This window comes from Chiloscyllium punctatum, chromosome 50 (genome assembly GCF_047496795.1).
Source record: "Chiloscyllium punctatum isolate Juve2018m chromosome 50, sChiPun1.3, whole genome shotgun sequence".
In the NCBI taxonomy this organism is placed as follows: Eukaryota; Metazoa; Chordata; class Chondrichthyes; order Orectolobiformes; family Hemiscylliidae; genus Chiloscyllium; species Chiloscyllium punctatum.
The window spans coordinates 15,520,599-15,544,003 of record NC_092788.1 but is presented as its reverse complement, the minus strand read 5'-3'; the positions used below and the strand labels follow the sequence as shown (position 1 = coordinate 15,544,003).

The 23,405-nt window shown below is 45.0% G+C and overlaps 2 non-coding genes across 2 annotated transcripts; one reads left to right on the top strand and one right to left on the bottom strand.

The window, feature by feature from the left end:
- The first annotated feature begins 6,105 nt into the window (after positions 1–6,105).
- On the top strand, positions 6,106–6,187 carry trnal-uaa (transfer RNA leucine (anticodon UAA)). Its single transcript has one exon. It is a non-coding gene; the product is annotated as a tRNA-Leu (tRNA).
- Positions 6,188–7,942: 1,755 nt separating this feature from the next.
- trnal-uaa (transfer RNA leucine (anticodon UAA)) lies at positions 7,943–8,024 on the bottom strand. Its single transcript has one exon. It is a non-coding gene; the product is annotated as a tRNA-Leu (tRNA).
- Positions 8,025–23,405: the final 15,381 nt, after the last annotated feature.

Sequence of the window (23,405 nt, the reverse complement as noted above, 5' to 3'; positions counted from 1 at the left end):
ATTTGTTTCTCCCTTTCTTCCGATTTTTACAGCGTGAAAAAGACCTTTCGGCCCATCTGCAGTGCGGGTCATTGGACTTCCATCTATTCTAGTCCCAGTTCCCATAAACCTGCGTTTCTGATGTTACCAGGGCAAATTTAAATGGGATTCTCCCTGTGATCTTAAATGATACAACAGTGGGACTGAAGGTGGACATGGTCACATGATGTTGTAACACCGCCGAGGAACTCAACCTCATATTTACCCACAGATGGAAACAAACAGAGGTCTCAGGATTAGTCCCGTTCCATATGCTTCACATCTGCCAGTTTCTCCGACCAGCTCACCGCAGCTGGTCAAAGAGGTCTGCAGCACAGAAAATGCCCTTCGGCCCATCAAGTCTGCACCAGTCGAAGACTGGCCCCTGACTGTTTTCATCACGTTTTCCAACGGTTGGCTCGTAGCTCCAACAAAGTTGGGATGGAATTGTTCAACTCATAGTGTCTCAACTTTCTCTGGGGATTTCTGTGTGTTTCCCTCTGAAAGGCAGAGTGTTGCAGATTGAAACCATTCCTAAACTATCTGAAATGTCTTGTTTCCCTTCTCCTGTGTTTTGTATGTGAAAGATGATACAGGGTGTAATCTCCCTTTATATTTGTTGACATTACTGAATCGTAACCGGTAGGATTCCAGGCTGTGAGGGTAATGCCAAAAGAATTTCAAGCCCATTGCCTTAAACACGCATCGACGATTAGAGAACTTCACTGTCCTCTTCATTTTCCAGGTGTCTCTCATTGTGGAGCTGAGAAAGAGTGAATCATTATCTGGTTTGTTTGAATCCAATCACTTCATAGTTTGCAAAGCGTTACATTTTGGTGCATGGTGGGTCTGGTTGTATCATCCTGATAGATGGAACGGACATTCATTTAAAACCAAGAGCAGGAATTGCAAGAGAAACTCAGTAGATCTTACAGCATCTATGCAGAGAAAATCAGAGACAACATTTCAGAACTTCATCAGAACTCGGTAATCTCCCACAGGTCCTGCCAAACCCGTTAGATTCGACAGCAGCTTCTGTTTTTGTTTCAGAATCCAAGAATCCACAGTTCTTTACATGAACCATTAAAGCAATGCAGAAACTTCTCTGTGGATCCTCACACGAAAGAATTCCGTTTGGAGAACATTTTCCTGACCCCACTCGACGCACGAAACTGTGCACCATCCAAAACAGATGCAGCAAGAACAACCATCGCTGTCGCCCTGCGGGCTCTTGAACCAGGAACCTTTCATTTAACAGTCGAATGCGCTGAAACGTCTAACCTAACACCTTGCACGATCCTCTAAAGCAGGCTGTGGCTGACTTCTCACTTCAGTCTGCCCTTCCCTGAACGCCAACTGTCCTCTATCAGTTTTACTTTGCCAGAATATAGACTGAGACATTCATTATGGCGACATGGGAACAGTCTGATCCCATCCACTACAGACACACCCATGTCACTGGGAACCAGCTCTCCTCCAAACGGGACCATCTCCCTTCGAGCCACCCAGTGTCTTGTGTGGTCCCGAGTTATTTCATTGATCTAGAGCCCAGATGAGATTTGTATTCCTCATGGACAGGAACGAGAATTCATTCAATGTCTCCGATCAGTTCATGTGGTGTCCTCTTAAAGAAGGGGAAGGTGTCTTGACTGTTACTGCTCAGCTCGACAGTTCACCCTTCTTCATTCTCCTCTGCTTCCATTTCCCAAATGGTTCCCGAAGATTCACAAAGCTGGAAACTGTGCTATAAGGGATGCGCCTTTAACATTTGTGCACCTGCCAACTGACAATATTTTCCCCAAATCTCTTCACAATCCTCTGTCTTACACCGTGTCCAGGGATGAGAAGTTCCGTTTTGTGGAGAGATTCCCGAGGCTGGTGAGTTTCCCTTTGGAGTAAAGATGGTTAACCGGCAATTTCCTGCGGCTGTTTATAATGATGGGAGTGGGAACCGTGGGCATGGGCACTTTGACGAGCAGGAGCAAGTGTTACCACTGACCAGAGGCAGTGAACAGAGGGACTGGGATTAAAGGAATCTAATGAAAAGCAGCACTTCTGCGCAGTACTTTCAGAGAATACGGCAGAAGCTCGAAGGCTCTAGCAGTATCTGTGAAAAGAGAAACAGAAAGAACGGTTTGAGTGTGGGATATTTCTGATTAAGAACTCGAGTAACCTGTGTCTAAACTGACCTGGCCTTGCAGACATGGGTTTTTTGAAGTCTGAGCGAGAATGTGCCCTACAGGAAGGTGTTCAAGATGTAGTCGGTAGGATTAGACCTTGCATGGGGACACATCAATGGATTACTAACCCATCGCCTTAATCACTCTGCCACGAACACCATTGAAGGTAAGTGCCTTAATATTTCTTCTAGAATGGAGAGTTGTAACCTGAAACACCAGTATTTGGCTTGTCCTGTCCGCAGCATGACCCCAGTATTCGCTGTCACCCTCTCTTGGTTCAGAACAGAGGAGGATGCTGGGAGATCAAGTTGAATGACACACACATTGATGAGAGGTAAAGTGAATGGGAAGGATCCATTTTAATGTGCAGAGAGATTCATAAACACAGCAGTGCACCGAGTGTCCTTGTGTTTGACTAGCACTTACACCGCCAGCTGAATTACAGCCATTGAAGTGAACTTGAAGAAGACACTCCATTGGCCAATCTAATGTGCAAAATCAGCTCTAATTGGTTAATCAGATGTCAAAATATGAAATGTTTTCAAATACTCACAGCTGGCAGTAGAGAGTGTAGATCTACCTTCAGGGGTTCATTCTGGTCTGATTTACACCCAGGATAATATGGGACCAGAGGGCCTCATCACAGCGGAAGGGGCCAAACATTGAAGACTCTGATGGGGAGGATATTCTCTCTATGAGAGGGTAGCAAATCAGTGGAATTCTTTCCAACAGAGGGCCCTCAAGGCTCGGTATTTTCACGGCTGAGATAGACAGATATTTAGTCAATTCGCATTCAAGGGCCAGGGAGATAAGGCTGAGAAGCGGAGTTGAGGATTAAACAAATCAGCCGTGATCTCATTGAAAACTCGCCGACTTGATAGGCGAAAATGCTTCCAACTGATCTAATATCTTTGCTGTCACTTGGAAGATGCTAAACACCACTGTAAACGAAGAAAAGCACAAAGTTAAGAAGAGATGACTGCAGTCAAACGGAGTCACAATTATTTATTGCTAGGAAAATCAACCTGTCAATTTGCCAGATTTCTTTGCTAACGTGGGCGGTAGAGTTGATCAATGGAGCTGTTGATTTGAGTGTTCTTGGATGTGAAACAAATAAAGGTCAGTGACATTTGTTTTCTGGCAAAATACATGGCCTTTTCTGATGCTCACAATGAAAGAGATGGTTTCCAAGAAAAGACAGAGAATAAGTCACGTGTAAAGTAATCGATGGCCAAGATATGACTCGTGTTGTTCTATGGGACATATGTGATTTATTGATTATTGTTCTCCAAACTTCCTTCACAATGGAATCGAGAGTGCAATTGTCCAGAATAAGATTAAAAATACAAAATAGAGACTGGTGGACCTGGGTTTCCAACGCACGTTATTGCAGCTAAACCGCAGATGACTGCCAACAATCCGATCATGGAAACACGCACCGAAATATCAGGCAACACAGAATAAGCTCAGCACTAGAGGACATGTTAGGAACAGCACCAGAAACACAACAGAAATATTTCTCGGCGCTGCTATGTTGGATGTATTTCTCAATGAGCAATCGGGAGTGACATGTGTTCCATCAGGAGTGACGTCACACCCGGATGTAACCAGTGTCACAGACGGTCATGTGATCCAAGTTCCAAGCCCCGGAATCCGAGACACTCAGTGCCCTGTGGATAGCTCCGAGGAACAGCCGTCCGTGGAGTCTATGGCTTAGTTGAACTTTATGAATGCAGCTCGCTAGTTGTCGGCCTGTTTCTCCGATATAGTGTTTCATGCAGTCGCTGCGTGTAATCTACACAACCACGTTTGTACATGATGGGTATTGAGTGTTGTGTTCTGGGGAGTTTTGTCTGAGTGAGGCTGTCGGTTCATGTGCTGTTGTAACCCAGTGTGTTCAGAGGAGTCTGACTATCAGTTCACAGCAATTTATATTAATAAAGGGGAGTATGCTTTTCAAATTGCCTGGTGGCATATCCTCGTTGCGAATTGCGTGTGCCAGACATCTGGGAATGAAGTCCTGGGGATATCTATTCTTGGCAAAGAAATTGTGTGGCAGTCCCGAATTGTCACGGACCAGCTGTCCCGAGTAGCAATCCGTCCAGACGGCAAGGTTTGGTGAGAACAGCACAATAGTAACAGGACAGGGCAAACAGAAAGCAGCCAGAGAATTTCTAGAAGCAGGGCACTCATCCGTGGATTCCAGCAATAAACAGATTCATCTGGACCCAGTCTGTAACCCCAAAAACCGGAAGCAGCGGGAATGAAACCAAATCAATTCCAACTACCACAGGACAGCAGCGCTTCACAACAGACTCTGCAGCCCTGAGGATGTCTCACAGAAATGTGAGGAAAATGCTGCAAACCATCTTCCCAGCTCCGCCAAACATTCCAACACCAACTTCAGGAGGCACACGGGCTCCACATCTTTCTGCTCCAAATCTCTCCGGTTTCCTGCAGCAGACTTTTGTACCCTGAACCCGCGGGAGCAAGGTGAGGATGGCAACCCCTACACGGCCAGGAACGGCAGTGAGAACGAGGGCAACAGCTGCCATTGTCGTATGGACAGCCACAAACACTCCATTTGAAAAGGACTTTGTCCATATGAAAGTCTGTGCAGCAGAATAACCCGGGGCCCAAACAGCCTGCGCTGGGTATTCATATTCCAGACAATTTACGGTAGGCACCGTTTTCCCTGAAAGTGAGTGGAGATTGATATTTCTATGCTGATGTGAAACCAGATCCTACACTGAATCTGCTCGCCGGCTTTTGTTGCTGTGGTGAAACGGTGGGCAATCACGGTGTGAAACGTTGTTATAGCTCTCTGGTTTCCTTCATTACTGTCCTGGTCAGGGAGGCTGGGGATTGGTCCTCTCCATCAGATGGAGGGACGAGCGCATTGTTGACCCAATTTAATCAAGAATGGAATTGGTCATCTTCACTTCTCATGGTTCATTGTTGTTCTGTTTTGTTGGATGTTACTTGAGCATTTTCTGGGACTTGACAATGCATTAAAGCTGCAGTATGTTTGGAAGCACGGTTTGGAATCGTCTCACTGCTATTTGTGTGAGCAGTACATGACATAGACGCATCGCACTTCCTCAAAGTCAGCATGCCAGTGTGTCTGGGAATCGTTGCGCCTTTTCTGTTTTGCTTCTGTCCCACGCTAAGAGCTGTCAGTTTTTGGATTCTCTGGAGTGCTGAGGGGGTAACACAATTTGTGTGGTATTTTTCTTCAGACCAAACTCCACCCTCCAGGAAAAATAGCCAAACGCACTGAGTAACAAACAGCACGCATTTTTTAGCGAACTGTCTATTCAAGCTGGTGTCAGCTTCTGGAGCGTCTCAGAGTTGCCAAGCACGGAAACAGACCCTGCTATCTAACTTGCCACTGCTAAACAGATAACCGAAATTAATCTAACCAATATTTGCAAAACATTGTCCCCTAATCTCTCCGAACCCTTTCAGATGCCTTTGAAATGTTGTGAGCGCACCAGTCTCTGCCCCTAAATATGGCAATTCATTCTGTACACACGGAAATGTCTGTGTTCAAAACAAGTGTCCCTCACATCCCCTTTAAATGCTACTGTTCTCACAATAAACCAATGATATCTCGCTTTGAACTCATGTGCCTTGTGAAAAATTACTCCCTGACTCTTTTCTCTGTCCGTCTGCCTCATGACTTTATAAAATTCTGTAAGGCCATTCCTCAGCCCTGAAGCTCCAGGGAAAACTGTCGAAGCCAATTCAGCTTCGTGCTATTGTCCAAACAGTGCAAACCTTGCAAACTCTTTCAAATACTTTCGGAATTGTTCCACGTTCGTTACTGAATGCGCGATCTGTCAGTGCCTGAAGTAAAGCGATGCTGAAATGCTAGTAATGAAATTTTGGCGCGTGGCTCCTCTATGGTAGCGTGGCCGAGTGTTCTAAGGCGCTGGATTTAAGCTCTAGTCTCTATCGAGGCGTGGGTTCGAATCCCACCGCTACCAAAATGGCGGTTGTTCTGCTACAGGCTGTTGAACAGAGCTGCAACGTTGTGTTTGCCGCTGCTCAGGTCAACTCTTTCCGACTGAGTCTGAAAACAGTCTGTGAGCCCTGCTGTCGGGCCCTCGTCAACCACTCTGCTTTCGGATATCTGCATGGCCAGTTTCTGTATCTCAAATAATCAGTGCATTTGGCTGGAAGTTTGATGGTTCGAGCCCGCCCTTAGCACCGACCCTCAATTATTTCAGTTCAAGCATTGAGTCCAACCATGTCCCGACACTGCAACCACGAGAAGTCACCCGAGTCTGCAGCTGGATGTGGCCCCAATCTCTCCAAGGCCCCGCTGCCAACAGAAAGCGGCTACTGCAGCTTCAATCAGCGGCTTCCTGCTCAGCCCTGGCACACAGCACATGGAAAATCCTTCCCCAGGAACGGCTCTTCCCGTGTGAAAGGGACAACCATTCCACTTTAAATTGGACACAGCTTCGGAGGATTGTTCCTGTTCTTGGAACGTTTCATGAACAAAACTCCTGTCTCGCAAATAAGAAGTGGGAAAAGTTGTGGGCAGGAAGAATAGAGAAAGTGTTGACTGTGAGGACTCTGTCTCGTCAGCAGATGCGATTCCATCTTATGGGCAAGTGGAGACAGCTTTCACTCCGCAACCGAGGTGTGATCAAACACAGTCGGATCGACGTGTCAAAACCAACCCCTACACTGGGTTACAATACTGCAAGGGGAGCAGAGAGCTGGATTTCTTTAAAGGAGGGAAAGGGCCCAGCGTGAGGCTTGAACCTACGGCCCTGAGATTAAGTATCTCATGCTCTACCGACTGAAGTAGCTGGGCCTGGCTCACGATTGATGAGAGTGTCATTTCATACTGAGCATATTTCACCCGGCATTGCAATTTGCAAGGATCCAGTTCATTCCTCCCAATCACAAATATCATCATTCACACTTTCCATTTCTCAGCTATTATTCCTTCAGAACATTATTATCTATTTAACACTTGTCTCTGGATTTAATATTCAATATAAATATTTTCATATTTTTACCCTCATCTTTATGTCTCCGGAATGATTCCCAGTCACTCTGGCAGACGGTAAATCAATTGGGAAATTACCCAAGGAAACCCAATCATTTCTGTTTGGAGTGTAAGGAATCCCATCTGCTGACGAGACAGAGTCCTCACAGTCAACACTTTCTCTATTCTTCCTGCCCACAACTTTTCCCACTTCTTATTTGCGAGACAGGAGTTTTGTTTATGAAACGTTCCAAGAACAGGAACAATCCTCCGAAGCTGTGTCCAATTTAAAGTGGAATTGTCCCTTTCACACGGGAAGAGCCGTTCCTGGGGAAGGATTTTCCATGTGCTGTGTCCCAGGGCTGAGCAGGAAGCCGCTGATTGAAGCTGCAGTAGCCGCTTTCTGTTGGCAGCGGGGCCTTGGAGAGATTGGGGCCACATCCAGCTGGTGACTCGGGTGAGGTCTCGTGGTTGGTCTCAATGCTTGAACTGAAATAATTGAGGGTCGGTGCAAAGGTCGGGCTCGAACCACCTAACTTTCAGACAAATGCACTGACTATTTGAGACACAGAAACTGGCCATGTATATATCCGAAAGCAGGGGGGTTGAGGAGGTTTCGACTGCAAGACTGTCAGTCTGGATCAGAGGCCTGAGCAGCTGCAAACACCACAACGAAAACACATAGGACCGGCTCAGTTTCTGCTATGTTCAACTGCCGGTAGTAGAACGTCAGCTATCTTGATAGCAGTGGGATTCGAACCCACGACTTGATGGAGACGGGAGCTTATATCCAGCGCCTTAGACCACTCGGCCACGCTACCACAGAGGGACAGCACATCAAAATTGTCATTACTAGTGTTTCAGCATCTCTTCACTTCAGGCACGAACATTTCACGCATTCAATAACGATCGTGGTGCAATTCCGAAAGTATTTGAAAGGGTTTGCAAGGTTTGCTCTGTTTGGACAATAGCACGAAACTGAATAGACTTCGACAGTTTTCCCTGGAGCTTCAGGGCTGAGGAATGGCCTTACAGAATTTTATAAAGACATGAGGCAGACGGACAGAGAAAAGAGTCAAGGGGTAATTTTTCACAAAGCACATGAGTTCAAAGCGAGATAACATTGGTTTAATGTGAGAACAGGAACATTTAAAGGGGATGTGAGGGACACTTGTTTTGAACACAGACATTTCCGTGTGTACAGAATGAATTGCCATATTTAGGGGCAGAGACTGGTGCGCTCACAACATTTCAAATGCAGCTGAAAGGGTTCGGAGAGATAAGGGACAAATTTCGGCAAATATTGGTTAGATTAATTTCGGTTATCTGTTTAGCAGTGGCAAGTTAGATAGCAGGGTCTGTTTCCGTGCTTGGCAACTCTGAGACGCTCCAGAAACTGACACCAGCTTGAATAGGCCATTTGCTAAAAAACGCGTGCTGTTTGTTACTCAGCGCGTTTGGCGATTTTTCCTGGAGGGTGGAGTTTGGTCTGAAGAAAAATACCACACAAATTGTGTTACCCCCTCAGCACTACAGCGAATCCAAAAACTGACAGCTCTTAGCGTGGAACAGAAGCAAAATAGAAAAGGCGGAACCATTACCAGACACACTGACTTGATGACTTCGAGGGAGTGCGATTCGTCTATATCATGTACTCCTCACACAAATGGCAGCGAGACAATTCCAAACCGTGCTTCCAAACATACTGGAGCTTTAATGCATTGTCAAGTCCCAGAAAGTGCTCAAGTAACATCCAACAAAACAGAACAACAATGAACCATGAGAAGTGACGATGACCAATTCCATTCTTGATTAAGTTGGGTCAACAATGCGCTTGTACCTCCATCTGATGGAAAGGACCAATCCCCAGCCTCCCTGACCAGGACAGGAATGAAGGAAACCAGAGAGCTATAATAACGTTTCACACCGTGATTGCCCACCGTTTCACCACAGCAACAAAAACCGGCGAGCAGATACAGTGTAGGATCTGGTTTCACATCAGCAATGAAATATCAATCCCCACTCACTTTCAGGGAAAACGGTGCCCACCGTAAATTGTCTGGAATATGAATCCCCAGCGCAGGCTGTTTGGGCCCCGGGTTATACTGCTGCACAGACTTTCATATGGACAAAGTCCTTTTCAAAGGGAGTGTTTGTGGCTGTCCATACGACAATGGCAGCTTTTGCACTCGCTCTCACTGCCGTTCCTGGCCGTGTAGGGGTTGCCATCCTCACCTTGTTCCCGGGGGTTCAGGGTACAATACTCTGCTGCAGAAAACCGTAGCGTTTTGATGCAGAAAGATGTGGAGCCCGTGTGCCTCCTGGAGTTGTTGTTGGAATGTTTGGCGGAGCTGGGAAGATGGTTTGAAGCATTTTCCTCACATTTCTGGGTGCCATCCTCAGGGCTGCAGTGTCTGTTGTGAAGCGCTGCTGTCCTGTGGCAGTTGGAATTGATTTGGTTTCATTCCCACTGCTTCCGGTTTCTGGGTTTGCAGACTGGGTCCTGATGAATCTGAGTGTCTCGGATTCTGGGGCTTGGAACTTGGATCACATGACCGTCTGTGACACTGGTTACTTCCGGGTGTGACGTAACTCCTGATGGAACACATGTAACTCCCGATTGCTCATCGAGAAATACATCCAACATAGCAGCGCCGAAAAATATTTCTGTTGTGTTTCTGGTGTTGTTCCTGACATGTCCTCTAGTGCTGAGCTTATTCTGTGTTGCCTGATGGATCGGTGCGTGTTTCCGTGATCAGATTGTTGGCAGTCATCTGCGGTTTGGCTGCAATAAGGTGCGTTGAAAACCCAGGTCCACCAGTCTCTATTTTGTATTTTTAACCTTATTCTGGGCAATTGCAACACAGCAAAGTATCAAAAAATATTGGGAGATGACATACAAGAGGCATGTGAAAAGCAGAGGTTTTGGTGACACTTGTACAAAAGTTAGAGATTACCTTCATTCAGGAGATAAGGATGCAGCATGTGTTTGGGAAGAGATTAGGAACATTGAGGAAAGAACTCACCACCAGATGCAGTTTACAAGCCCACTCGCAGTAACCCCGATGTGAAATAAAACGTATAAGAAATAAATACTGTGTGTGAGTGATAAAAGATGGCAATAATCATGGGTGGTTTTAATTTCCTCGCTCCCACTCCTGGTTCCATTGTAAAGGAAGTTTGGAGAACAATAATCAATGAATCACATATGCCCCATAGAACATCGCCAGTCATATCTTGGCCATCAATTACTTTACAGGTGACTTAGTCTCTGTCTTTTCTTGGAAACCACCTCTTTCATTGTGAGCATCAGAAAAGGCCATATATTTTGCCAGAAAACAAATGTCACTGACCTTTATTTGTTTCATATCCAAGAACACTCAAATCACCAGCTCCCTTGATCAACTCTACCGCCCACGTTAGCAAAGAAATCTGGCAAATTGACAGTTTGATCTTCCTAGCAATAAATAAATGTGACTCCGTTTGACTGCAGTCATCTCTTCCTAACTTTGTGCTTTCCTTCGTTTACAGTGGTGTTTAGCATCTTCCAAGTGACAACAAAGATATTAGATCAGTTGGAAGCATTTTCGCCTATCAAGTCGGCGAGTTTTCAATGAGATCACTGGCTGATTTGTCTAATCCTCAACTCCGCTTCTCAGCCTTATCCCACTGGCCCTTGATTGAGAATTGACTAAATGTCTGTCTTTCTCAGCCGTGAAAAGACCTCGCCTTGAGGGCCCTCTGTTGGAAAGAATTCCACTGATTTGCTGCCCTCTCATAGAGAGAATATCCTCCCCATCAGAGTCTTCAATGTTTGACCCCTTCCGCTGTGATGAGGCCCTCTGGTCCCACATTAACCTGGGTGTAAATCCGAGCAGAATGAACCCCTGAAGATAGGTCTACACTCTCTACTGCCAGCTGTGAGGATTTGAAAACATTCCATATTTTGACATCTGATTAGCCAATTAGAGCTGATTTTGCACATTAGATTGGCCAATGGAGAGTCTTCTTCAAGAGCACTACAATGGCTGTAATTCAGCTGGCGGTGTAAGTGCTAGTCAAACACAAGGACACTCGGTGCACTGCTGTGTTTATGAAGCTCTCTGCACATGAAAATGGATCCTTCCCATCCACTTTACCTCTCATCAATGTGTGTGTCATTCAACTTGATCCCCCAGAATCCTCCTCCGGTCTGAACCAAGAGAGGGTGACAGCGAATACTGGGGTCATGATGCGGACAGGACAAGTCAAATACTGGTGTTTCAGGTTACAACTCTCCATTCTAGAAGAAATATTAAGGCGAGCGCGTGCAAGTGTGTTCGTGGCAGAGGGATTAAGGCGATGGATTAATAATCCATTGACGTTTCCCTATGCAGGGTCGATTCTTACGACTACATCTTGAACAACTTCCTGTAGGGTGCTTTCTCGCTCAGATTTCAGAAAGCGCAAGACAGGCCAGTTATTTGATTAGACATATGCTGCTCGAGTTCTTAATCAGAGATATACCCAACTCAACCATGGTTTTTGTTTCTCTTTTCACAGATACTGCTAGAGCCTTCGAGCTTCTGCCGTATTCTCTGAAAGTACTGCGCAGAAGTGCTGCTTTTCATCCGATTCCTTTAATACCAGTCCTCTGTTCACTGCCTCTGGTCAGTGGCAACACTTGCTCCTGCCCGTCAAAGTGCCCATGACCACGGTTCCCACTCCCATCATTATAAACAGCCGCAGGAAATTGCCGGTTAACCATCTTTACGCCAAAGAGAATCTCACCAGCCTCGGGAATCTCTCCACAAAAAGGGACTTCTCATCCCTGGAGACGGTGTAAGACAGTGGATTGTGAAGAGATTTTGGGAAAAGATTGTCAGTTGGCAGGTGCACAAATGTTAAAGACGCATCCCTGATAACACAGTTTCCAGATTTGTGAAACTTCGGGAACTCTTTGGGAAATGGAATCACAGGAGAATGAAGAAGGGCGAACTGTCAGGCTTAGCAGAAACAATCAAGACACCTTCCCCTTCTTTAAGAGGACGCCACATGAACTGATCGGAGACATTGAAAGAATTCTCGTTCCTGTACATGAGGAATACAAATCTCATCTGGACTCTAGATCAATGAAATAACTCGGGACCACACAAGACACTGGGAGGCTCAAAGGGAGATGGTCCCGGTTGGAGGAGAGCTGGTTCCCAGTGACATGGGTGTGTCTGTAGTGGGTGGGATCAGACTGTTCCCATGTCGCCATAATGAATGTCTCAGTCTATATTCTGGCAAAGTAAAACTGATAGAGGACAGTTGGCGTTCTGGGAAGGCCAGACTGAAGTGGGAAGTCAGTCACAGCCTGCTTTAGAGGATCGTGCAAGGTGTTAGGTTAGAAGTTTCAGCACAATCGACTGTTAAATGAAAGGTTCCTGGTTCAAGAGCCCCCAGGGCGACAGCGATGGTTGTTCTTGCTGCATCTGTTTTGGATGCTGCACAGTTTCGCGTGTCGAGTGGGGTCAGGAATTATTCCCCAAACGGAACCCTTTCGTGTGAGGTTCCACAAAGAAGTTTTTGCATTGCTTTAATGGTTCATGTAAAGAACTGTGGATTCTTGGAATCTGAAACAAAAACAGAAGCTGCTCTCGAATCTAACGGGTTTGGCAGGACCTGTGGGAGATTACCGAGTTCTGATGAAGTTTTGAAATGTTGTCTCTGATTTTCTCTGCATAGATGCTGTAAGATCTGCTGAGTTTCTCTTGCAATTACTGTTCTTGGGTTTAAATGAATGTCCGTTCCATCTTTCAGAATGATACAACCAGACCCAACATGCACCAAAATGTAACGCTTGTGCAAACTGTGAAGTGATTGGATTCAAACAAACCCGATAAAGATTCACTCTTCCTCAGCTCCACAATGAGAGACACCTGGAAAATGAAGAGGACAGTGTGGTTCTGTAATCGTCGATGTGTGTTTAAGGCAATGGACTTGAAATTTATTTGGCTTTACCCTCACAGCCTGGAATCCTACCGGTTACGATTCAGAAATGTCAACAATTAAAAAGGGAGATTACACCCTATCTTCATTTTTCCCAAACAAAACACAGGAGAAGGGAAAATAAAGACATTTCAGACAGGTTGGGAATGGGGGCAATCTCCAACCCTCTGCCTTTCAGGGTACAACACGCAGAAATCCCCAGAGAAAGTTGAGACATTATGAATTGAACAATTCCGTCCCAACTTTGTTGAAGCTACGAGCCAACCGTTGGAAAACGTGATGAAAACAGTCAGGGGTCAGTCTTCGGCTGGTGCAGACTTGATGGGCCGAAGGGCATTTTCTGTGCTGCAGACCTCTTTGACCAGCTGCGGAGAGCTGGTCGGAGAAACTGGCGGATGGGAAGCATATGGAACAGGACTAATCCTGAGACCACTGTTTGTTTCCATCTGTGGGTAAATATGAGGTTGAGTTCCTCGGCGGTGATACAACATAATGTGACCATGTCCAACTTCAGTCCCATTGTTGGGTCATTTAAGATCACAGGGAGAATCCCATTTAGATTCGATCTGGTAACATCAGAAACGCAGGTTTGTGGGAACTGGGACTAGAATAGATGGAAGTACAATGACCAGCACTGCAGATGGGCCGAAAGGTCTTTTTCATGCTGTAAAATCGGAAGAAAGGGAGAATCTAATCTGCAGCTAAAATAATCACAGATGAAAAGACAAAAGCGGTTTCATGATTAAAACACACAGTGCCTTTTCTTTTTGCTATCCCTGTTAGCCTCCTGGTGAGGATTCAGTTTTCTCACTGTTGCAGCAAGTGGAGTTTTCCTCGTACCATTAATCGTGGGGACAGCGTTCCCGAAGCATCGAATGAAGTATGGAGCTGACAATTGATCAAGTGTTGTCCCATACTTAATGCAGAGTAACTTTTAACGAGTAGGGGTCGCATGGTGGCTCAGTGGTTCACACTGCTGCCTCACAGCACTAGGATCTCAAGTTCAATTCCAGCCTCCGGCAACTCTCTGTATGGAGTTTGCCCATTTTCTCTGCGTCTGCGTGGGCTTCCTTCCGCAGTTCAACGATGTGTAGTTTAGGGTGAATTGGTGATGCTGAATAGCCAAAAGTATTAAGTGCATTCGCCAGAGGGAAATGGGTCTGGGTGGGTTACTCTCTGGAGGGACAGTGTCGGCCCGAAGGGCCTCTTTCCACGCGATAGTAAATTGAAACACACTGTTCGAAACTCATTCGTGGCGGAGGACGCCACACAATGGGATAGGAATCACTGAGCATCCCTATTTACTCCAGAGATTGAGATGTTGAGTTACTTTACAGAACCCTGGAAGAACTCAAGGTACAGCCATGATACTATTAGGGAGGGAGTTCCAGGATCTAGACCCAAAAACACTGTAGGAGCAGCGAGATATTTCCAACTCAGAAAGGCGAGGTCCGAGATGGGTGATTTGTGGTTACAGTTCTCTCGTATGTCTGTTGCTATTGTCCTTCTAGATAGATACAAACAATCACTGGGTTGATCTTGGTCTGTGTTCTGTGAGGAAGCAGGAGTTAGTTTTCAATAAGATAACTCACAAGAAGATAAATAAATCTTCATTTCTTGACTGGGAATTGTATCCAGGTCTGGGCATTACAAACTCAGACTCCGAACCAGGTACCCTACTGAAGCTGACAGTAACACTTGTGACCTGATCTGTCCAGACTCTGTACATGATCTTCACATCATCATCATCTCCAGCAGCAATGTTTCTCTCTCTAAGTTTCCAAACAATTCATATTGCCGCCCTGGTTTCAATGTGTGCTAACCTGATTTACTGCAGGAAGGTACAGAACAGTTTGATACTAACAGCGGCTCGTTTTGAGGCGTTGATCTGGGGTGATGGGGCGGCCCCAATAAAGCCTTCGTTCAAATTTAGATTAGATTAGATTAGATTAGATTACTTACAGTATAGAAACAGGCCCTTCTGCCCAACAAGTCCACACCGCCCCGCCGAAGCGCAACCCACCCATACCCCTACATCTACCCCTTACCTAACACTACGGGCAATTTAGCATGACCAATTCACCTGAACTGCACATCTTTGGACTGTGGGAGGAAACCGGAGCACCCGGAGGAAACCCACGCAGACACGGGGAGAATGTGCAAACTCCACACAGTCAGTCGCCTGAGGCAGGAATTGAACCCAGGTCTCTGGCGCTGTGAGGCAGCAGTGCTAACCACTGTGCCACCGTGCCGCAAATTGTCTGATTCCAAATTCCATTTTGGAAATGACCAGAGGTTTCTCACAGAATTTGTTCAGGATCTTGACTGGAAGTGAGACTAAATCCAAGTATGAAAGTACATTTCAGTGGAGTGCATCATAAGATAGCGCAGGGACTGTGAATAAAATGCTGGAGACGTCCAGCAGAAGAACAGGCGACACAGAAGCAGGTACCTGAGGACAAATTTATTTGCTTTGCCATTGAAAGGCCCTGTTACACAAAGTGGATTATCTTTGCTGGGTGATCATCTTATGAATGTTGTTTCCCAGATCTCCATGTTTACATCACATATGGAAAGGTGTCCAGCGTGTGCGTGTGCATCCGGATAGTGAAGCAATAGATAAAACATCTGACTTTGAATCAAACGATTGTAGGTTTACATCCTGCATGTCGCGGGTGTAAAGTGTTAGTTCAGCCAATTGCATCTTGTCAGTTGCTATTTTCTTAGGTACTTTCGAGCTGCAGGGATTGGATCAGTGTGTATTCAAATTGAATCTTGCTTTTGGGTCCATTACAGCTCAATATCAGACAGGTGTATGGCTGGTCCTGTTTTGTCAGGTTCTGAGGATCTGAATGGTTTGGATCAGTGTGGTTTCGAATTTAAAACTTGCATTTAGGTCTATTGTCCATTTTAAATTCCAGTTCAGCTCAACATCTCTCATTGCTCTTCAAACTGGCGAGTGTTCCACCTAAAGTTGCCTTTGTCAGAGAAGCTGTTGGGTGGAGCAGAGAGCGGAAGTGAAGCACAAGGAGCTGGTATGATACTGAGACATCTGTTCCTTTCGGGATATGTTTCTGTGTATCTCCCTCTGTGGGTGAAAATGAGGTTCAGTTCCTCAACACTGTGTGGCCATGTCAAACCTCAGTCTCATTGTCGTGTCGTTTAAATTCATAGTGAGAATCGCATTGATATTTGCTCTGGAAACATCAGTACACATAACATTTTGAGCCAAAACTAGAAACTGGGACTGGAATACATGGATGCCTGATGAGCTACAATGTACGATGGGCTGAACGGTCTCTTCCCACTCTGTGAAAGCTCGAAGGCAAGGAGGACCTAATCTGCAGCATGACTGATCAGAAATGAAAAGGCAAAAGTGTTTTCATTCTGAATAAATGCAAGGCCGCCTTCTGCCTTCCCTTGCAGTCTATTTGCCAGCATTTGGCGTTCTCGCCATACGGGTTCTATTCCTGATCAATGAATGCGTGCTTTGTTCTGCACACACATCGTGGTAAGAATATTTCTGATCACTTTTCCAAAGCTGGCTGGACATCGGTTTTGTGTCAACTGTTTTAAAGTTGAACAGAAAACCAAGAGATGCAGATGTTGGAAATCTGAACCAAAAACAAGATTTGACGTGGATATTGGCAACATCTGTGGGGAGAAACAGAGACAATGATTCACAACGACAGGACCAGATTAGTTCTTCATTTCTAGACCACAATGTCGGGATAATGGTCAGTTTTATCGGTCGAATTAGGAGAGTTATCAAAATCCTTTTTTTTTGTCAGTTAGCAGCCATGTCGACCTGAGAATTGGTTTGTTCAGTGTCTCCCTCAAGATGGGTCTCTAATTTTCTGTTTTTATCTCTGTGTATCTACCTCACTCTTTATCATATTCTTGAACCTTTATTTGCCAATTTCCCTCATTTCCCATTCCTACTCCATGAAAAGCCTGATGTTCAGGGATAGTTGGAGAATGGAGCTGCTGAGAGGTTTTCTGGAACCTGGCAGGAGTCTGTAAAACCTGGCTCACATTCTACCGATAATACGTCTGCCACTTGGATGAGACATAAGGAGCCATTTCTTCCTCAAAATATTGTAACCCTTCCGAAGTTAAAGTTGCATTCCTTATCAAATTGGAAAAAAAAACCTACAACTATTGGAGAACACGGAACATTTGATAGAAAAACTCAGTAGGACAATGGAGAGATAAAGAGTTAATGCTTCATATCGGCAGAGCGAGGTTACTTGGACATTTCTGGATGATATTTTCGGTAAAATGATCAGTTTTCCCTGTCAGGGTATTTACCAAAACCTTTCGTTAGCTTACAACCATCAATATAGAAAATTCAAACTGACTTTGTTGGCTGTAAGAATCCTTCCGTTGCCCGGAGCTGGTGAAAGGCTGTGCTTAATAGTTACCTTTTTATTCCTATTTGTTTCTGTCAGTCAGCAGCCATGTCGCTTGGAGAATTGGTTCTTTCAGTATCTCCCTCAATATGCGTCTCCATATTTCTTTCTTTCTCTGTGAATGCACCTGACCCTCTTTCACATTCTCGGACTCTCGGTCTGTCCATATTCCTCATTTCCCATTTCTGCTCTTTGAAAAGTCTGACATTCGGAGACAAATTGAGAGTGGCCCAGCTAACAGGCTTTCTGCCCCCTCGGTAGCATGTGTGGGATTGGGCTCACATTCTCCGAATAATGTGTCTGGTACTTATGCCTGAGGTGAGGAGTCATTCCTTTCTCCAAATATTATGATCCTTTCTAGTTCTAAATAGACTTCATAATCCACAAGAAAAGAAACCACAATCACAGTGCAAACCACAACGACAGGAGTGCAATGAAGTATTTCCTGTTGGTGTGGAATGAATGAATGTTGACAGCAGAGAATTAGGGTGAACAGCTCTTGGTGTCTGCGCCATTACTGCAACATTCACCGGCGAGTCTGCCATGTCTCCTGGCTCACCTCGTTATTCCCAACAAACTGGAAATGCACGGGGCGTAATAAAGGAGGAGTAGAAGCAGAAGTTCTTGTCAAACACAGAAAGGAAACTCCAGATTGAATTAATAGTTCGGAAGAAACAATATCCCCTGGAGGAACTAAACCAGGGAATAGATCAGGGTCACCAATACAGGCTGACACTCAAACAGGACGCATTGGTGACTGATGAGCAACACTGACTTGGGAGATTGTGAAACAACCATGCATTTGGTAAAATACACAGGCACCACTACGATGTGAAATCTTGGTGGGCTGTTTCTGATGGAGGCAAGTTCACGAACTGAGCCACGGCACCACACCACAAGTGGTTTTCTCATCCCAGTTCCTTCACCAATTGATAACAGGAACTCGGAATTGTGTTTTCTGTATTAATGTTGCTCAGTGAGAATTGCATTCAACACCCACTTTTGCACAGACAGTTTATGGCTGAACGTTCTGCACTGAAATTGTACAGAAAAAGACAATCTCCTCTTCCACTGGCTTCAAACTGATATGTTCAACTGTTTAAACTGACAGGATAAAGAGAATGTATTCATCCACTCGGGGCCCATTAACTCTGTTAATATACACAGGGAACCTCACAAAAAGAGGAACAGGGTCATTGTGTTAAACTGACTGGAACTGCGTGTGAGTTAGAGTATACAATATGTAGTAAAGATTTGGAGGTGCTGGTGTTGGACTGGGGTGGACAAAATTAAATAATCACACAACATCAGGTTATAGTCCAACAGGTTTATTTGATAGTACCAGCTTTAGGAGCGCTGTTCCTTCATCAGGTGGTTGTGGAGCATAACATCATACAACACAGAGTTTATAATAAACGATTACAGGGTGATGCCACTGAAATGAAATATTTAAAAGTAAAAGTGCACTGTCTTTTCAGTTTGTATACTGTTAGAAATACCATGTTAGATTTTGCTCTTTCATATGTAAACAGTATGTAAAAATAGCTAAATTCTCAGGTAAATCTTTCACAATAGGTGCCCCCTCAGCTGAGATTCAGCCTTGAAGGTGTGAGGTTGAAATCTCCCGGGGTCCCAATGTTCTGTCGTGTCAGAAGCTGGGGGTACCCTGCCTCATGTCTTTCAAGATGCATTTGACATCAGCAGTGAGGTTCACACATCGGCTCCCATTGCCTAATATGATGGGACATCCTGGTATGTTGTCTTTGTGTCCCTTCGGGAGGCAGGAGAAGTCACCTGCTTGAGAGGTACATGGTATGAGGTTGAAGGAACTCTGAAAGAGTGCATTTCAGAGCTTAGATCAGAGTGGTGCTGGAAAAGTACAGCAGGTCAGGCAGCATCCGAGGAGCAGAAAAATCGACGTTTTGGGTAAAGGTCTTCATCAGGATTTCGGAGGTGCCGAGCACAGAAACAGAACTTCCATTCCAGCTCGTCCCAGCTGACCAGACAACCGAAATTACTATTGCGATATTTACAACATTTGTCCCTTACCCCTCCAAACCCTCCCTGTCATCATCCCATACAGATGCCATTTAAATACAAACATAGAGACGTACAGCATGGAATAAGACCCATTTATTAATTGCACCAAATAAAGGAGCAGGAGCAGCATCACTGCTTCCTCCTGTATTATAGAAAAAAAAAGGAGCTGGAGTACCGTCACTGCTTCCTCCTGTATTATAGAAAATAAAGGAGCTGGAGCAGAGTCACTGCTTCCACATGTATTAAGGAAAATAAAGGAGCTGCAGCAGCGTCACTGCTTCCTCCTGTATTATAGAAAATAAAGGTGCTGGAGCAGCGTCACTGCTTCCTCCTGTATTATACAAAATAAAGGGGCTGGAGCAGCGTCACAGCTTCCTCCTGTATTATAGAAAATAAAGGAGCTGGAGCAGCGTCACTCCCTCCTCTTGTATTATAGAAAATAATGAAGGCGGAGCAGAGTCACTGCTTCCTCCTGAATTATACAAAATGAAGGAGCTGGAGCAGCGTCACAGCTTCCTCCTGTATTATAGAAAATAAAGGAGCTGGAGCAGCGTCACTGCTTCCTCCTGTATTATAGAAAATCAAGGAGCTGGAGCAGCGACACTGCTTCCTCCTGTATAAAAGAAAATAAAGGAGCTGGAGCAGCTTCACTGCTTCCTCCTATATTATAGAAAATAAAGGAGCAGGAGCAGCGTCTCTGCTTCCTCCTTAATTATAGAAAATAAAGGAGCTGGAGCAGCGTCTCTGCTTGCTCCTGCATTATAGAAAATAAAGGAGCTGGAGCAGAGTCTCTGCTTCCGACGGTATTATAAAAAACAAAGGAGCTGGAGCAGCGTCACTGCTTCCTCCTCTATTCTAGAAAATAAAGGAGCGGGAGCATCGTCACTGCTTCCTCCTGTATTATAGAAAATAAAGGAGATCGAGCAACGACACTGCTTCCTCCTGTATTGTAGAAAATATAGGAGCTGGTGCAGCGTCACTGGTTCCTCCTGTATTATAGAAAATAAAGGAGCTGGAGCAGCGTCACTGCTTCCTCCTGTATTATAGAAAATAAAGGAGCAGGAGCAGTGTCTCTGCTTCCTCCTTAATTATAGAAAATAAAGGAGCTGGAGCAGCGTCTCTGCTTCCTCCATAATTATAGAAAATAAAGGACCTGGAGCAGCGTCACTGCTTCCTCCTGTATTATAGAAAATAAAGGAGCTGGAGCAGCGACACTGCTTCCTCCTGTATTATAGAAAATAAAGGAGTTGGAGCAGCGTCACTGCTACCTCCTGTATTATAGAAAATAAAGGAGCAGGAGCAGCGTCTCTGCTTCCTCCTTAATTATAGAAAATAAAGGAGCCGGAACAGCGTCTCTGCTTCCTCTAGTATTATAGAAAACAAAAGAGCTGGAGCAGCGTCACTGCTTCCTCCTATAATATAGAAAATAAAGGAACCGGAGCAGCGTCTCTGCTTCCGCCTGTATTTTAGAAAATAAAAGAGCTGGAAAAGCGTCACTACTTCCTCCTGTATTATAGAAAATAAAGGAGATGGAGCAGCGTCACTGCTTCCTCCTGTATTATAGAAAATATAGGAGCTGGTGCAGCGTCACTGGTTCCTCCTGTATTCTACAAAATAATGGAGCCGGAACAGCGTCTCTGCTTCCTCCTGTATTACAGAAAATAAAGGAAATGGAGGAGCGTCACGGCTTCCTCCTGTATTATAGAAAATAAAGGAGCTGGAGCAGCGTCACTGCTTCCTCCTGTATTATATAAAATAAAGGAGCTGGAGCAGCGACACTGCTTCCTCCTGTATTATAGAAAATAAAGGAGCTGGAGCAGCGTCACTGCTTCCTCCTGTATTATAGAAAATAAAGGAGCTGGAGCAGCGTCACTGCTTCCTCCTGTATTATAGAAAATAAAGGAGCAGGAGCAGCGTCTCTGCTTCCTCCTTAATTATAGAAAATAAAGGAGCTGGAGCAGCGTCTCTGCTTCCTCCATAATTATAGAAAATAAAGGACCTGGAGCAGCGTCATTGCTTCCTCCTGTATTATAGATAATAAAGGAGCTGGAGCAGCGACACTGCTTCCTCCTGTATTATAGAAAATAAAGGAGTTGGAGCAGCGTCACTGCTACCTCCTGTATTATAGAAAATAAAGGAGCAGGAGCAGCGTCTCTGCTTCCTCCTTAATTATAGAAAATAATGGAGCCGGAACAGCGTCTCTGCTTCCTCCTGTATTATAGAAAATAAAAGAGCTGGAGCAGCGTCACTGCTTCCTCCTATAATATAGAAAATAAAGGAACCGGAGCAGCGTCTCTGCTTCCGCCTGTATTTTAGAAAATAAAAGAGCTGGAGCAGCGTCACTACTTCCTCCTGTATTATAGAAAATAAAGGAGATGGAGCAGCGTCACTGCTTCCTCCTGTATTATAGAAAATATAGGAGCTGGTGCAGCGTCACTGGTTCCTCCTGTATTCTACAAAATAATGGAGCCGGAACAGCGTCTCTGCTTCCTCCTGTATTACAGAAAATAAAGGAGATGGAGGAGCGTCACGGCTTCCTCCTGTATTATAGAAAATAAAGGAGCTGGAGCAGCGTCACTGCTTCCTCCTGTATTATAGAAAATAAAGGAGCTGGAGCAGCGACACTGCTTCCTCCTGTATTATAGAAAATAAAGGAGCTGGAGCAGCGTCACTGCTTCCTCCTGTATTATAGAAAATAAAGGAGCAGGAGCAGCGTCTCTGCTTCCTCCTTAATTATAGAAAATAAAGGAGCTGGAGCAGCGTCTCTGCTTCCTCCATAATTATAGAAAATAAAGGACCTGGAGCAGCGTCACTGCTTCCTCCTGTATTATAGAAAATAAAGGAGCTGGAGCAGCGACACTGCTTCCTCCTGTATTATAGAAAATAAAGGAGTTGGAGCAGCGTCACTGCTACCTCCTGTATTATAGAAAATAAAGGAGCAGGAGCAGCGTCTCTGCTTCCTCCTTAATTATAGAAAATAAAGGAGCCGGAACAGCGTCTCTGCTTCCTCTAGTATTATAGAAAATAAAAGAGCTGGAGCAGCGTCACTGCTTCCTCCTATAATATAGAAAATAAAGGAACCGGAGCAGCGTCTCTGCTTCCGCCTGTATTTTAGAAAATAAAAGAGCTGGAGCAGCGTCACTACTTCCTCCTGTATTATAGAAAATAAAGGAGATGGAGCAGCGTCACTGCTTCCTCCTGTATTATAGAAAATATAGGAGCTGGTGCAGCGTCACTGGTTCCTCCTGTATTCTACAAAATAATGGAGCCGGAACAGCGTCTCTGCTTCCTCCTGTATTACAGAAAATAAAGGAGATGGAGGAGCGTCACGGCTTCCTTCTGTATTATAGAAAATAAAGGAGCTGGAGCAGCGTCACTGCTTCCTCCTGTATTATAGAAAATAAAGGAGCTGGAGCAGCGACACTGCTTCCTCCTGTATTATAGAAAATAAAGGAGCTGGAGCAGCGACACTGCTTCCTCCTGTATTATAGAAAATAAAGGAGCTGGAGCAGCGTCACTGCTTCCTCCTGTATTATAGAAAATAAAGGAGCAGGAGCAGCGTCTCTGCTTCCTCCTTAATTATAGAAAATAAAGGAGCTGGAGCAGCGTCTCTGCTTCCTCCATAATTATAGAAAATAAAGGACCTGGAGCAGCGTCACTGCTTCCTCCTGTATTATAGATAATAAAGGAGCTGGAGCAGCGACACTGCTTCCTCCTGTATTATAGAAAATAAAGGAGTTGGAGCAGCGTCACTGCTACCTCCTGTATTATAGAAAA